This window comes from Gorilla gorilla, chromosome 15 (assembly GCF_029281585.2).
Source record: "Gorilla gorilla gorilla isolate KB3781 chromosome 15, NHGRI_mGorGor1-v2.1_pri, whole genome shotgun sequence".
Taxonomy (NCBI): Eukaryota; Metazoa; Chordata; class Mammalia; order Primates; family Hominidae; genus Gorilla; species Gorilla gorilla.
Window position 1 is genome coordinate 40,945,321 of NC_073239.2, and position 18,417 is coordinate 40,963,737.

Here is an 18,417-nt window from a genome sequence, read left to right on the forward strand (position 1 = left end):
CTTTCTTTTGATACAGCAGTTTGGAAACACACTTTTTGTAGAATCGGCAAGTGGATATTTGGATAACTGTGAAGAGTTCGTTAGAAACGGGAATATCTTCATATAAAATCTAGACAGAAGCATTCTCAAAAGCTTGTTTGTGATGAGTGTCCTCAACTAACGGAGCTCAACCATTCTTTTGAAACAGCAGTTTGGAAACACTCTTTTGGTAGAATCTGCAAGTGGATATTTGGATAACTGTGAGAATTTCGTTGGAAACGGGAATATCTTCATATAAAATCTAGACAGAAGCATTCTCAGAAACTTCTTTGACATGAGTTTCCTCAACCAAAGGAGTTCAACCTTTCTTTTCATACAGCAGTTTGGAAACCCTCTTTTAGAAGAATCTGCAAGTGGATATTTGGATAACAGTGAAGATTTCGTTGGAAACGGGAATATCTTCATATAAAATCTAAACAGAAGCATTCTCAGAAACTTCATTGTGATGTGTGTCCTCCACTAACAGAGTTCAAACTTTCTTTTGACACTGTAGTTTGGAAACACTCTTTTTGTAGTATCTGCAAGTGGATATTTCGATAACTGTGAAGACTTCGTTGGAAATGGGAATATCTTCAAATAAAATCTAGACAGAAGCATTCTCAGAAACATCTTTTCGATGTGTGTCTTCAACTAACCGAGTTCCACCTTTCTTTTGACAGAGCAGTTTGGAAACACACTTTTTGTAGAATCTGTAAGTGGATATTTGGATACCTCTAACAATTTCATTGGAAACGGGAATATCTTCATGTAAAATCTAGACAGAAGCATTCTCCGAAACTTCTTTGTGGTGTGTGTCCTCAACTAACAGAGTTCAACCTTTCTTTTGATACAGAAGTTTGAAAACCCCTTTTGGTAGAATCTGCAAGTGGATATTTGGATAACTGTGAAGAGTTCGTTGGAAACGGGAATATCTTCATATAAAATCTAGACAGAAGCATTCTCAAAAGCTTGTTTGTGATGAGTGTCCTCAACTAACGGAGCTCAACCATTCTTTTGATACTGCAGTTTGGAAACACTCTTTTGGTAGAATCTGCAAGTGGATATTTGGATAACTGTGAAAATTTCGTTGGAAACGGGAATATCTTCGTATAAAATCTAGACGGAAGCATTCTCAGAAACTTCTTTGACATGAGTTTCATCAACTAAAGGAGTTCAACCTTTCTTTTCATACAGCAGTTTGGAAAACCTCTTTTAGAAGAATCTGCAAGTGGATATTTGGATAACAGTGAAGATTTCATTGGAAACGGGAATATCTTCATATAAAATCTAAACAGAAGCATTCTCAGAAACTTCATTCTGATGTGTGTCCTCCACTAACAGAGTTCAAAATTTCTTTTGACACTGTAGTTTGGAAACACTCTTTTTGTAGAATCTGCAAGTGGATATTTGGATAACTGTGAAGATTTCGTTGGAAACGGGAATATCTTCATATAAAATCTAAACAGAAGCATTCTCAGAAACTTCATTGTGATGTGTGTCCTCCACTAACAGAGTTCAAACTTCCTTTTGACACTGTAGTTTCAAAACACTCTTTTTGTAGAATCTGCAAGTGGATATTTCGATAACTGTGAAGATTTCGTTGGAAATCGGAATATCTTCAAATAAAATCTAGACAGAAGCATTCTCAGAAAAATCTTTTCGATGTGTGTCTTCAACTAACCGAGTTCCACCTTTCTTTTGATAGAGCAGTTTGGAAACACTCTTTTTGTAGAATCTGTAAGTGGATATTTGGATACAACTAACAATTTCATTGGAAACGGGAATATCTTCATATAAAATCTAGACAGAAGCATTCTCCGAAACTTCTTTGTGATGTGTGTCCTCAACTAACAGAGTTCAACCTTTCTTTTGATACAGAAGTTTGGATACTCTCTTTTTGTAGAATCTGTAAGTGGATATTTGGATACCTCTGAAGATTTCGTTGGAAACGAGAATATCTTCATATAAAATCAACACAAAAACATTCTCAGAAACTTCTTTGTGGTGTGCGTCCTCAACTAACAGAGTTCAACCTTTCTTTAAATAGAGCAGTTTGGAAACTCTCTTTTTGTAGAATCTGTAAGTGGATATTTGGATAGCTCTAAGGATTTCGTTGGAAACGGGAATATCTTCATCTAAAATCTACAGAGAAGCACTGTCAGAAACTGCTTTGTGATATCTGCATTCAAGTCACAGAGCTGAACATTCCCTTTCATAGCCCAGGTTTGAAACACTCTTTCTGTAGTATCTGGAAGTGGACATTTTGAGCGAATTCAGGCCTACGGTGAAAACAGAAATATCTTCCCATAAAAAAGAGACAGAAAGATTCTCAGAAACTTAATCGGGATGTGTGTACTCAGTTACCAGAGTTGAACCTTTCTGTTGATACAGTAGTTGGGAAACACTCTTTTTGTAGAATCTGCAAGTGGATGTTTGGATAACTTTGAAGATTTCATTGGAAACGGGAATATCTTCATATAAAATCTAGACAGAAGCATTCTCAGAAACTTCTTTGTGATGTGTTTTCTCTACTTACAGAGTTCCACCTTTCTTTTGGTACAGCAGTTTGGAAACACTCTTTTTGTAGAATTGGCAAATGGATATTAGGATAACTGTGAAGAGTTCGTTGGAATCGGGAATATCTTCATATAAAATCTAGACAGAAGCATTCTCAAAAGCTTGTTTGTGATGAGTGTCCTCAACTAACGGAGCTCAACCATTCTTTTGATACAGCAGTTTGGAAACACTCTTTTGGTAGAATCTGCAAGTGGATATTTGGATAACTTTGAAAATTTCGTTGGAAACGGGAATATCTTCATATAAAATCTAGACGGAAGCATTCTCAGAAACTTCTTTGACATGAGTTTCCTCAACTAAAGGAGTTCAACCTTTCTTTTCATACAGCAGTTTGGAAACCCTCTTTTAGAAGAATCTGCAAGTGGATATTTTGATAACAGTGAAGATTTCGTTGGAAACGGGAATATCTTCATATAAAATCTAGACGGAAGCATTCTCAGAAACTTCTTTGACATGAGTTTCCTCAACTAAAGGAGTTCAACCTTTCTTTTCATACAGCAGTTTGGAAACCCTCTTTTAGAAGAATCTGCAAGTGGATATTTTGATAACAGTGAAGATTTCGTTGGAAACGGGAATATCTTTATATAAAATCTAAACAGAAGCATTCTCAGAAACTTCATTGTGATGTGTGTCCTCCACTAACAGAGTTCAAACTTTCTTTTGACACTGTAGTTTGGAAACACTCTTTTTGTAGAATCTGCAAGTGGATATTTCGATAACTGTGAAAATTTCATAGAAACGGGAATATCTTCATATAAAATCTAGACAAAAGCATTCTCAGAAACTTCTTTGTGGTGTGCGTCCTCAACTAACAGAGTTCAACCTTTCTTTAAATAGAGCAGTTTGGAAACTCTCTTTTTGTAGAATCTGTAAGTGGATATTTGGATAGCTCTAACGATTTCGTTGGAAACGGGAATATCTTCATCTAAAATCTACACAGAAGCACTGTCAGAAACTGCTTTGTGATATCTGCATTCAAGTCACAGAGCTGAACATTCCCTTTCATAGCCCAGGTTTGAAACACTCTTTCTGTAGTATCTGGAAGTGGACATTTTGAGCGAATTCAGGCCTACGGTGAAAACAGAAATATCTTCCCATAAAAAAGAGACAGAAAGATTCTCAGAAACTTAATCGGGATGTGTGTACTCAGTTACCAGAGTTGAACCTTTCTGTTGATACAGTAGTTTGGAAACACTCTTTTTGTAGAATCTGCAAGTGGATATTTGGATAACTTTGAAGATTTCGTTGGAAACGGGAATATCTTCATATAAAATCTAGACAGAAGCATTCTCAGAAACTTCTTTGTGATATGTTTTCTCTGCTTACAGAGTTCAACCTTTCTTTTGATACAGCAGTTTGGAAACACTCTTTTGGTAGAATCTGCAAGTGGATATTTGGATAACTGTGAGAATTTCGTTGGAAACGGGAATATCTTCATATAAAATCTAGACGGAAGCATTCTCAGAAACTTCTTTGACATGAGTTTCCTCAACCAAAGGAGTTCAACCTTTCTTTTCATACAGCAGTTTGGAAACCCTCTTTTAGAAGAATCTGCAAGTGGATATTTGGATAACAGTGAAGATTTCGTTGGAAACGGGAATATCTTCATATAAAATCTAAACAGAAGCATTCTCAGAAACTTCATTGTGATGTGTGTCCTCCACTATCAGAGTTCAAACTTTCTTTTGACACTGTAGTTTGGAAACACTCTTTTTGTAGTATCTGCAAGTGGATATTTCGATAACTGTGAAGACTTCGTTGGAAATGGGAATATCTTCAAATAAAATCTAGACAGAAGCATTCTCAGAAACATCTTTTCGATGTGTGTCTTCAACTAACCGAGTTCCACCTTTCTTTTGACAGAGCAGTTTGGAAACACACTTTTTGTAGAATCTGTAAGTGGATATTTGGATACCTCTAACAATTTCATTGGAAACGGGAATATCTTCATATAAAATCTAGACAGAAGCATTCTCAGAAACTTCTTTGTGATGTGTTTTCTCTACTTACAGAGTTCCACCTTTCTTTTGATACAGCAGTTTGGAAACACTCTTTTTGTAGAATCGGCAAATGGATATCAGGATAACTGTGAAGAGTTCGTTGGAAACGGGAATATCTTCATATAAAATCTAGACAGAAGCATTCTCAAAAGCTTGTTTGTGATGAGTGTCCTCAACTAACGGAGCTCAAGCATTCTTTTGATACTGCAGTTTGGAAACACTCTTTTGGTAGAATCTGCAAGTGGATATTTGGATAACTGTGAAAATTTCGTTGGAAACGGGAATATCTTCGTATAAAAGCTAGACGGAAGCATTCTCAGAAACTTCTTTGACATGAGTTTCATCAACTAAAGGAGTTCAACCTTTCTTTTCATACAGCAGTTTGGAAAACCTCTTTTAGAAGAATCTGCAAGTGGATATTTGGATAACAGTGAAGATTTCATTGGAAACGGGAATATCTTCATATAAAATCTAAACAGAAGCATTCTCAGAAACTTCATTCTGATGTGTGTCCTCCACTAACAGAGTTCAAAATTTCTTTTGACACTGTAGTTTGGAAACACTCTTTTTGTAGAATCTGCAAGTGGATATTTGGATAACTGTGAAGATTTCGTTGGAAACGGGAATATCTTCATATAAAATCTAAACAGAAGCATTCTCAGAAACTTCATTGTGATGTGTGTCCTCCACTAACAGAGTTCAAACTTCCTTTTGACACTGTAGTTTCAAAACACTCTTTTTGTAGAATCTGCAAGTGGATATTTCGATAACTGTGAAGATTTCGTTGGAAATCGGAATATCTTCAAATAAAATCTAGACAGAAGCATTCTCAGAAAAATCTTTTCGATGTGTGTCTTCAACTAACCGAGTTCCACCTTTCTTTTGATAGAGCAGTTTGGAAACACTCTTTTTGTAGAATCTGTAAGTGGATATTTGGATACAACTAACAATTTCATTGGAAACGGGAATATCTTCATATAAAATCTAGACAGAAGCATTCTCCGAAACTTCTTTGTGATGTGTGTCCTCAAATAACAGAGTTCAACCTTTCTTTTGATACAGAAGTTTGGATACTCTCTTTTTGTAGAATCTGTAAGTGGATATTTGGATACCTCTGAAGATTTCGTTGGAAACGAGAATATCTTCATATAAAATCAACACAAAAACATTCTCAGAAACTTCTTTGTGGTGTGCGTCCTCAACTAACAGAGTTCAACCTTTCTTTAAATAGAGCAGTTTGGAAACTCTCTTTTTGTAGAATCTGTAAGTGGATATTTGGATAGCTCTAAGGATTTCGTTGGAAACGGGAATATCTTCATCTAAAATCTACACAGAAGCACTGTCAGAAACTGCTTTGTGATATCTGCATTCAAGTCACAGAGCTGAACATTCCCTTTCATAGCCCAGGTTTGAAACACTCTTTCTGTAGTATCTGGAAGTGGACATTTTGAGCGAATTCAGGCCTACGGTGAAAACAGAAATATCTTCCCATAAAAAAGAGACAGAAAGATTCTCAGAAACTTAATCGGGATGTGTGTACTCAGTTACCAGAGTTGAACCTTTCTGTTGATACAGTAGTTGGGAAACACTCTTTTTGTAGAATCTGCAAGTGGATGTTTGGATAACTTTGAAGATTTCATTGGAAACGGGAATATCTTCATATAAAATCTAGACAGAAGCATTCTCAGAAACTTCTTTGTGATGTGTTTTCTCTACTTACAGAGTTCCACCTTTCTTTTGGTACAGCAGTTTGGAAACACTCTTTTTGTAGAATTGGCAAATGGATATTAGGATAACTGTGAAGAGTTCGTTGGAATCGGGAATATCTTCATATAAAATCTAGACAGAAGCATTCTCAAAAGCTTGTTTGTGATGAGTGTCCTCAACTAACGGAGCTCAACCATTCTTTTGATACAGCAGTTTGGAAACACTCTTTTGGTAGAATCTGCAAGTGGATATTTGTTTAACTATGAAAATTTCGTTGGAAACGGGAATATCTTCATATAAAATCTAGACGGAAGCATTCTCAGAAACTTCTTTGACATGAGTTTCCTCAACTAAAGGAGTTCAACCTTTCTTTTCATACAGCAGTTTGGAAACCCTCTTTTAGAAGAATCTGCAAGTGGATATTTTGATAACAGTGAAGATTTCGTTGGAAACGGGAATATCTTCATATAAAATCTAGACGGAAGCATTCTCAGAAACTTCTTTGACATGAGTTTCCTCAACTAAAGGAGTTCAACCTTTCTTTTCATACAGCAGTTTGGAAACCCTCTTTTAGAAGAATCTGCAAGTGGATATTTTGATAACAGTGAAGATTTCGTTGGAAACGGGAATATCTTTATACAAAATCTAAACAGAAGCATTCTCAGAAACTTCATTGTGATGTGTGTCCTCCACTAACAGAGTTCAAACTTTCTTTTGACACTGTAGTTTGGAAACACTCTTTTTGTAGAATCTGCAAGTGGATATTTCGATAACTGTGAAAATTTCATTGGAAACGGGAATATCTTCATATAAAATCTAGACAAAAGCATTCTCAGAAACTTCTTTGTGGTGTGCGTCCTCAACTAACAGAGTTCAACCTTTCTTTAAATAGAGCAGTTTGGAAACTCTCTTTTTGTAGAATCTGTAAGTGGATATTTGGATAGCTCTAAGGATTTCGTTGGAAACGGGAATATCTTCATCTAAAATCTACAGAGAAGCACTGTCAGAAACTGCTTTGTGATATCTGCATTCAAGTCACAGAGCTGAACATTCCCTTTCATAGCCCAGGTTTGAAACACTCTTTCTGTAGTATCTGGAAGTGGACATTTTGAGCGAATTCAGGCCTACGGTGAAAACAGAAATATCTTCCCATAAAAAAGAGACAGAAAGATTCTCAGAAACTTAATCGGGATGTGTGTACTCAGTTACCAGAGTTGAACCTTTCTGTTGATACAGTAGTTTGGAAACACTCTTTTTGTAGAATCTGCAAGTGGATGTTTGGATAACTTTGAAGATTTCGTTGGAAACGGGAATATCTTCATATAAAATCTAGACAGAAGCATTCTCAGAAACTTCTTTGTGATATGTTTTCTCTACTTACAGAGTTCAACCTTTCTTTTGATACAGCAGTTTGGAAACACTCTTTTTGTAGAATCAGCAAGTGGATATTTGGATAACTGTGAAGAGTTCGTTAGAAACGGGAATATCTTCATATAAAATCTAGACAGAAGCATTCTCAAAAGCTTGTTTGTGATGAGTGTCCTCAACTAACGGAGCTCAACCATTCTTTTGAAACAGCAGTTTGGAAACACTCTTTTGGTAGAATCTGCAAGTGGATATTTGGATAACTGTGAGAATTTCGTTGGAAACGGGAATATCTTCATATAAAATCTAGACGGAAGCATTCTCAGAAACTTCTTTGACATGAGTTTCCTCAACCAAAGGAGTTCAACCTTTCTTTTCATACAGCAGTTTGGAAACCCTCTTTTAGAAGAATCTGCAAGTGGATATTTGGATAACAGTGAAGATTTCGTTGGAAACGGGAATATCTTCATATAAAATCTAAACAGAAGCATTCTCAGAAACTTCATTGTGATGTGTGTCCTCCACTAACAGAGTTCAAACTTTCTTTTGACACTGTAGTTTGGAAACACTCTTTTTGTAGTATCTGCAAGTGGATATTTCGATAACTGTGAAGACTTCGTTGGAAATGGGAATATCTTCAAATAAAATCTAGACAGAAGCATTCTCAGAAACTTCATTGTGATGTGTGTCCTCCACTAACAGAGTTCAAACTTCCTTTTGACACTGTAGTTTCAAAACACTCTTTTTGTAGAATCTGCAAGTGGATATTTCGATAACTGTGAAGATTTCGTTGGAAATCGGAATATCTTCAAATAAAATCTAGACAGAAGCATTCTCAGAAAAATCTTTTCGATGTGTGTCTTCAACTAACCGAGTTCCACCTTTCTTTTGATAGAGCAGTTTGGAAACACTCTTTTTGTAGAATCTGTAAGTGGATATTTGGATACAACTAACAATTTCATTGGAAACGGGAATATCTTCATATAAAATCTAGACAGAAGCATTCTCCGAAACTTCTTTGTGATGTGTGTCCTCAAATAACAGAGTTCAACCTTTCTTTTGATACAGAAGTTTGGATACTCTCTTTTTGTAGAATCTGTAAGTGGATATTTGGATACCTCTGAAGATTTCGTTGGAAACGAGAATATCTTCATATAAAATCAACACAAAAACATTCTCAGAAACTTCTTTGTGGTGTGCGTCCTCAACTAACAGAGCTCAACCTTTCTTTAAATAGAGCAGTTTGGAAACTCTCTTTTTGTAGAATCTGTAAGTGGATATTTGGATAGCTCTAAGGATTTCGTTGGAAACGGGAATATCTTCATCTAAAATCTACAGAGAAGCACTGTCAGAAACTGCTTTGTGATATCTGCATTCAAGTCACAGAGCTGAACATTCCCTTTCATAGCCCAGGTTTGAAACACTCTTTCTGTAGTATCTGGAAGTGGACATTTTGAGCGAATTCAGGCCTACGGTGAAAACAGAAATATCTTCCCATAAAAAAGAGACAGAAAGATTCTCAGAAACTTAATCGGGATGTGTGTACTCAGTTACCAGAGTTGAACCTTTCTGTTGATACAGTAGTTGGGAAACACTCTTTTTGTAGAATCTGCAAGTGGATGTTTGGATAACTTTGAAGATTTCATTGGAAACGGGAATATCTTCATATAAAATCTAGACAGAAGCATTCACAGAAACTTCTTTGTGATGTGTTTTCTCTACTTACAGAGTTCCACCTTTCTTTTGGTACAGCAGTTTGGAAACACTCTTTTTGTAGAATTGGCAAATGGATATTAGGATAACTGTGAAGAGTTCGTTGGAATCGGGAATATCTTCATATAAAATCTAGACAGAAGCATTCTCAAAAGCTTGTTTGTGATGAGTGTCCTCAACTAACGGAGCTCAACCATTCTTTTGATACAGCAGTTTGGAAACACTCTTTTGGTAGAATCTGCAAGTGGATATTTGGATAACTATGAAAATTTCGTTGGAAACGGGAATATCTTCATATAAAATCTAGACGGAAGCATTCTCAGAAACTTCTTTGACATGAGTTTCCTCAACTAAAGGAGTTCAACCTTTCTTTTCATACAGCAGTTTGGAAACCCTCTTTTAGAAGAATCTGCAAGTGGATATTTTGATAACAGTGAAGATTTCGTTGGAAACGGGAATATCTTCATATAAAATCTAGACGGAAGCATTCTCAGAAACTTCTTTGACATGAGTTTCCTCAACTAAAGGAGTTCAACCTTTCTTTTCATACAGCAGTTTGGAAACCCTCTTTTAGAAGAATCTGCAAGTGGATATTTTGATAACAGTGAAGATTTCGTTGGAAACGGGAATATCTTTATATAAAATCTAAACAGAAGCATTCTCAGAAACTTCATTGTGATGTGTGTCCTCCACTAACAGAGTTCAAACTTTCTTTTGACACTGTAGTTTGGAAACACTCTTTTTGTAGAATCTGCAAGTGGATATTTCGATAACTGTGAAAATTTCATTGGAAACGGGAATATCTTCATATAAAATCTAGACAAAAGCATTCTCAGAAACTTCTTTGTGGTGTGCGTCCTCAACTAACAGAGTTCAACCTTTCTTTAAATAGAGCAGTTTGGAAACTCTCTTTTTGTAGAATCTGTAAGTGGATATTTGGATAGCTCTAACGATTTCGTTGGAAACGGGAATATCTTCATCTAAAATCTACACAGAAGCACTGTCAGAAACTGCTTTGTGATATCTGCATTCAAGCCACAGAGCTGAACATTCCCTTTCATAGCCCAGGTTTGAAACACTCTTTCTGTAGTATCTGGAAGTGGACATTTTGAGCGAATTCAGGCCTACGGTGAAAACAGAAATATCTTCCCATAAAAAAGAGACAGAAAGATTCTCAGAAACTTAATCGGGATGTGTGTACTCAGTTACCAGAGTTGAACCTTTCTGTTGATACAGTAGTTTGGAAACACTCTTTTTGTAGAATCTGCAAGTGCATGTTTGGATAACTTTGAAGATTTCGTTGGAAACGGGAATATCTTCATATAAAATCTAGACAAAAGCATTCACAGAAACTTCTTTGTGATGTGTTTTCTCTACTTACAGAGTTCCACATTTCTTTTGATACAGCAGTTTGGAAACACTCTTTTTGTAGAATCGGCAAATGGATATTAGGATAACTGTGAAGAGTTCGTTGGAAACGGGAATATCTTCATATAAAATCTAGACAGAAGCATTCTCAAAAGCTTGTTTGTGATGAGTGTCCTCAACTAACGGAGCTCAACCATTCTTTTGAAACAGCAGTTTGGAAACACTCTTTTCGTAGAATCCGCAGGTGGATATTTGGATAAGTGTGAAAATTTCTTTGGAAACGGGAATATCTTCGTATAAAATCTAGACGGAAGCATTCTCAGAAACTTCTTTGACATGAGTTTCCTCAACTAAAGGAGTTCAACCTTTCTTTTCATACAGCAGTTTGGAAAACCTCTTTTAGAAGCATCTGCAAGTGGATATTTGGATAACTGTGAAAATTTCATTGGAAACGGGAATATCTTCATATAAAATCTAAACAGAAGCATTCTCAGAAACTTCATTGTGATGTATTTCCTCCACTAACAGAGTTCAAACTTTCTTTTGACACTGTAGTTTGGAAACACTCTTTTTGTAGAATCTGCAAGTGGATATTTGGATAACTGTGAAGGTTTCGATGGAAACAGGAATATCTTCATATAAAATCTAAACAGAAGCATTCTCAGAAACTTCATTGTGATGTGTGTCCTCCACTAACAGAGTTCAAACTTCCTTTTGACACTGTAGTTTGGAAACACTCTTTTTGTAGAATCTGCAAGTGGATATTTCGATAACTGTGAAAATTTCTTTGGAAATGGGAATATCTTCAAATAAAATCTAGACAGAAGCATTCTCAGAGACATATTTTCGATGAGTGTCTTCAACTAACCGAGTTCCACCTTTCTTTTGACAGAGCAGTTTGGAAACACACTTTTTGTAGAATCTGTAAGTGGATATTTGGATACCTCTAACAATTTCATTGGAAACGGGAATATCTTCATATAAAATCTAGACAGAAGCATTCTCTGAAACTTCTTTGTGATGTGTGTCCTTAACTAACAGAGTTCAACCTTTCTTTTGATACAGAAGTTTGGATACTCTCTTTTTGTAGAATCTGTAAGTGGATATTTGGATACCTCTAAAGATTTCGTTGGAAACGGGAATATCTTCATATAAAATCTAGACAAAAGCATTCTCAGAAACTTCTTTGTGGTGTGCGTCCTCAACTAACAGAGTTCAACCTTTCTTTAAATAGAGCAGTTTGGAAACTCTCTTTTTGTAGAATCTGTAAGTGGATATTTGGATACCTCTAACGATTTCGTTGGAAACGGGAATATCTTCATCTAAAATCTACACAGAAGCACTGTCAGAAACTGCTTTGTGATATCTGCATTCAAGTCACAGAGCTGAACATTCCCTTTCATAGCCCAGGTTTGAAACACTCTTTCTGTAGTATCTGGAAGTGGACATTTTGAGCGAATTCAGGCCTACGGTGAAAACAGAAATATCTTCCCATAAAAAAGAGACAGAAAGATTCTCAGAAACTTAATCGGGATGTGTGTACTCAGTTACCAGAGTTGAACCTTTCTGTTGATACAGTTGTTTGGAAACACTCTTTTTGTAGAATCTGCAAGTGGATATTTGGATAACTTTGAAGATTTCGTTGGAAACGGGAATATCTTCATATAAAATCTAGACAGAAGCATTCTCCGAAACCTCTTTGTGATGTGTTTTCTCTACTTACAGAGTTCCACCTTTCTTTTGATACAGCAGTTTGGAAACACTCTTTTTGTAGAATCGGCAAGTGGATATTTGGATAACTGTGAAGATTTCGTTGGAAACGGGAATATCTTCATATAAAATCTAAACAGAAGCATTCTCATAAACTTCATTGTGATGTGTGTCCTCCTCTAACAGAGTTCAAACTTTCTTTTGACACTGTAGTTTGGAAACATTCTTTTTTTAGAATCTGCAAGTGGATATTTCGATAACTGTGAAGATTTCGTTGGAAATGGGAATATTTTCATATAAAATCTAGACAGAAGCATTCTCAGAAACAACTTTTTGATGTGTGTCTTCAACTAACCGAGTTCCACCTTTGTTTTGATAGAGCAGTTTGGAAACACTCTTTTTGTGGAATCTGTAAGTGGATATTTGGATACCTCTAACAATTTCATTGGAAACGGAAATATCTTCATATAAAATCTAGACAGAAGCATTCTCAAAAGCTTGTTTGTGATGAGTGTCCTCAACTAACGGAGCTCAGCCATTCTTTTGATACAGCAGTTTGGAAACACTCTTTTGGTAGAATCTGCAAGTGGATATTTGGATAACTGTGAAGATTTCGTTGGAAACGGGAATATCTTCATATAAAATCTAGACAGAAGCATTCTCTGAAGCTTCTTTGTGATGAGTGTCCTCAACTAACAGAGTTCAACCATTCTTTTGATACAGCAGTTTGGATACTCTCTTTTTGTAGAATCTGTAAGTGGATATTTGGATACCTCTAAAGATTTCACTGGAAACGGGAATATCTTCATATAAAATCTAGACAAAAGCATTCTCAGAAACTTCTTTGTGGTGTGCGTCCTCAACTAACAGAGTTCAACCTTTCTTTAAATAGAGCAGTTTGGAAACTCTCTTTTTGTAGAATCTGTAAGTGGATATTTGGATACCTCTAACAATTTCATTGGAAACGGGAATATCTTCATATAAAATCTAGACAGAAGCATTCTCCGAAACTTCTTTGTGATGTGTGTCCTCAACTAACAGAGTTCAACCTTTCTTTTGATACAGAAGTTTGAAAACCCCCTTTTGGTAGAATCTGCAAGTGGATATTTGGATAACTGTGAAGATTTCGTTCGAAACGGGATTATCTTCATGTAAAATCTAGACAGAAGCATTCTCATAAACTTCTTTGTGATGAGTGTCCTCCCCTAACAGAGTTCAACCTTTGTTTTGATTGAGCAGTTTGGAAACACTCTTTTTGTAGAATCTGTAAGTGGATATTTGGATACCTCTAACAATTTCGTTGGAAACGGGAATATCTTCATACAAAATCTAGACAGAAACATTCTCCGAAACTTCTTTGTGATGTGTGTCCTCAACTAACAGAGTCCAACCTTTCTTTTGATACAGCAGCTTGGAAATAATCTTTCTGTAAAATCTGCAAGTGGATATTTGGATAACTGTGAAGATTTCCTTGGAAACGGGAATATCTTCATATAAAATCTAGACAGAAGCATTCTCAGAAACTTCTTTTTGATGTGTGTCCTCAACTAACAGAGTTCAACCATTCTTTTGATACAGCACTTTGGAAACCCTCTTTTTGTAGAATCTGCAAATGGATACTTGGATAAATGTGAAGATTTCCCTGGAAACGGGAATATATTCATATAAAATCTAGACAGAAGCATTTCCAGAAACTTCTTTGCAATGAGTGTCCTCAACTAACAGAGCTAAACCTTTCTTTTCATACAGCAGTTTTGAAACACACTTTTTGTGGGATCTGCAAGTGGATATTTGTATAACTTTGAAGATTTCATTGGAAACGGGAGTATCTTCATATAAAATCTAGAGAGAAGCATTCTCAGAAACTTCTTTGTGATGAGTGTCCTCCACTAACAGAGTTCAACCTTTCTTTTGATTGAGCAGTTTGGAAACACTCTTTTTGTAGAATCTGTAAGTGGATATTTGGAAACCTCTAACAATTTCATTGGAAACGGGAATATCTTCATATAAAATCTAGACAGAAACATTCTCCGAAACTTCTTTGTGATGTGTGTCCTCAACTAACAGAGTCCAACCTTTCTTTTGATACAGCAGTTTGGAAACAATCTTTCTGTAGAATCTGCAAGTGTATATTTGGATAACTGTGAAGATTTCGTTGGAAACGGGAATATCTTCATATAAAATCTAGACAGAAGCATTCTCAGAAACTTCTTTGTGATGAGGGTCCTCAACTAACAGAATTCAACCATTCTTTTGATACAGCACTTTGGAAACCCTCTTTTTGTAGAATCAGCATGTGGATATTTGGATCAATATGAAAATTTTCCTGGAAACGGGAATATATTCATATAAAATCAAGACAGAAGCATTTCCAGAAACTTCTTTGCGAGGAGTGTCCTCAGCTAACAAAGTTCAACCTTTCTTTTCATACAGCAGTTTTGAAACACTCTTTTTGTAGGATCTGCAACTGGATCTTTGGATAAATGTGAAAATTTCGTTGGAAACGGGAATATCTTCATATAAAATCTGGACGGAAGCATTCTCAGAAACTTCTTTGAGATGAGTTTCCTCAACTAACGGAGTTCAACGTTTCTTTTCATACAGCAGTTTGGAAACCCTCTTTTAGAAGAATCTGCCAGTGGATATTTGGATAAGTGTGAAGATTTCGTTGGAAACGGGAATATCTTCATATAAAATCTAGACAGAAGCATTCTCATAAACTTCATTGTGATGTGTGCCCTCCTCTAACAGAGTTCAAACTTTCTTTTGACACTGGAGTTTGGAAACACTCTTTCTTTAGAATCTGCAAGTGGATATTTCGATAACTGTGAAGATTTCGTTGGAAATGGGAATATCTTCATATAAAATCTAGACAGAAGCATTCTCAGAAACATCTCTTTGATGTGTGTCTCCAACTAACCGAGTTCCACCTTTCTTTTGATAGAGCAGTTTGGAAACACTCTTTTTGTGGAATCTGAAAGTGGATATTAGGATACCTCAAACAATTTCATTGGTAACGGGAATATCTTCATATAAAATCTAGACAGAAGCATTCTCCGAAACTTCTTTGTGATGTGTGTCCTCAACTTACAGAGTTCAACCTTTCTTTTGATACAGAAGTTTGAAAACCCCCTTTTGGTAGAATCTGCAAGTGGATATTTGGATAACTGTGAAGATTTCGTTGGAAACGGGAATATCTTCATATAAAATCTAGACAGAAGCATTCTCAGAAGCTTCTTTGTGATGAGTGTCCTCAACTAACAGAGTTCAACCATTCTTTTGATACAGCAGTTTGGATACTCTCTTTTTGTAGAATCTGTAAGTGGATATTTGGATACCTCTAAAGATTTCGTTGGAAACGGGAATATCTTCATATAAAATCTAGACAAAAGCATTCTCAGAAAGTTCTTTGTGGTGTGCGTCCTCAACTAACAGAGTTCAACCTTTCTTTAAGTAGAGCAGTTTGGAAACTCTCTTTTTGTAGAATCTGTAAGTGGATATATGGATAGCTCTTACGATTTGGTTGGAAACGGGAATATCTTCATCTAAAATCTACACAGAAGCACTGTCAGAAACTGCTTTGTGATATCTGCATTCAAGTCACAAAGCTGAACATTCCCTTTCACAGACCAGGTTTGAAACACTCTTTCTGTAGTATCTGGAAGTGGACATTTTGAGCGAATTAAGGCCTACGGTGAAAACAGAAATATCTTCCCATAAAAAAGAGACAGAAAGATTCTCAGAAACTTAATCGGGATGTGTGTACTCAGTTACCAGAGTTGAACCTTTCTGTTGATACAGTAGTTTGGAAACACTCTTTTTGTAGAATCCGCAAGTGGATATTTGGATAACTTTGAAGATTTCGTTGGAAACGGGAATATCTTCATATAAAATCTAGACAAAAGCATTCTCAGAAACTTCTTTGTGGTGTGCATCCTCAACTAACAGAGTTCAACCTTTCTTTAAATAGAGCAGTTTGGAAACTCTCTTTTTTTAGAATCTGTAAGTGGATATTTGGATAGCTCTAACGATTTCGTTGGAAACGGGAATATCTTCATCTAAAATCTAGACAGAAGCACTGTCAGAAACTGCTTTCTGATGTCTGCATTCAAGTCACCAAGCTGAACATTCCCTTTCATAGACCAGGTTTGAAACACTCTTTTTGTAGTATCTGGAAGTGGACATTTTGAGCGAATTCAGGCCTACGGTGAAAACAGAAATATCTTCCCATAAAAAAGAGACAGAAAGATTCTCACAAACTTAATCGGGATGTGTGTACTCAGTTTCCAGAGTTGAAACTTTCTGTTGATACAGTAGTTTGATAACACTCTTTTTGTAGAATCTGCAGGTGGATATTTGGATAACCGTGAAGATTTCGTTGGAAACGGGAATATCTTCATATAAAATCTAGACAGAAGCATTCTCAGAAACTTCTTTGTGATGAGTGTCCTCCACTAACAGAGTTCAACCTTTCTTTTGATTGAGCAGTTTGGAATCCCTCTTTTTGTAGAATCTGTAAGTGGATATTTGGATACCTCTAACAATTTCATTGGAAACCGGAATATCTTCATATAAAATCTAGACAGAAGCATTCTCTGAAACTTCTTTGTGATGTGTGTCCTCAACTAACAGAGTTCAACCTTTCTTTTGATACAGAAGTTTGAAAACCCCCTTTTGGTAGAATCTGCAAGTGGATATTTGGATAACTGTGAAGATTTCGTTGGAAACGGGATTATCTTTATGTAAAATCTAGACAGAAGCATTCTCATAAACTTCTTTGTGATGAGTGTCCTCCCCTAACAGAGTTCAACCTTTGTTTTGATTGAGCAGTTTGGAAACACTCTTTTTGTAGAATCTGTAAGTGGATATTTGGATACCTCTAACAATTTCGTTGGAAACGGGAATATCTTCATATAAAATCTAGACAGAAACATTCTCCGAAACTTCTTTGTGATGTGTGTCCTCAACTAACAGAGTCCAACCTTTCTTTTGATACAGCAGTTTGGAAATAATCTTTCTGTAGAATCTGCAAGTGGATATTTGGATAACTGTGAAGATTTCCTTGGAAACGGGAATATCTTCATATAAAATCTAGACAGAAGAATTCTCAGAAACTTCTTTTTGATGTGCGTCCTCAACTAACAGAGTTCAACCATTCTTTTGATACAGCACTTTGGAAACCCTCTTTTTGTAGAATCTGCAAGTGGATACTTGGATAAATGTGAAGATTTCCCTGGAAACGGGAATATATACATATAAAATCTAGACAGAAGCATTTCCAGAAACTTCTTTGCAATGAGTGTCCTCAACTAACAGAGCTCAACCTTTCTTTTCATACAGCAGTTTTGAAACACCCTTTTTGTAGGATCTGCAAGTGGATATTTGGATAACTTTGAAGATTTCGTTGGAACCGGAATATCTTCATATAAATTCTAGACAGAAGCATTCTGAGAAACTTCTTTGTGATGTGTTTTCTCTACTTGCAGAGTTCAACCTTTCTTTGATAGAGCAGTTTGGAAACACTCTTTTTGTAGAATCGGCAAGTGGATATTTGGATAACTGTGAAGAGTTCGTTGGAAACGGGATTATCTTCATATAAAATCTAGACAGAAGCATTCTCAAAAGCTTGTTTGTGATGAGTGTCCTCAACTAACGGAGCTCAACCATTCTTTTGATACAGCAGTTTGGATACTCTCTTTTTGTAGAATCTGTAAGTGGATATTTGGATACCTCTAAAGATTTCGTTGGAAACGGGAATATCTTCATATAAAACCTAGACAAAAGCATTCTCAGAAACTTCTTTGTGGTGTGCGTCCTCAACTAACAGAGTTCAACCTTTCTTTAAATAGAGCAGTTTGGAAACTCTCTTTTTGTAGAATCTGTAAGTGGATATTTGGATAGCCCTAACGATTTCGTTGGAAACGGGAATATATTCATCTAAAATCTAGACAGAAACACT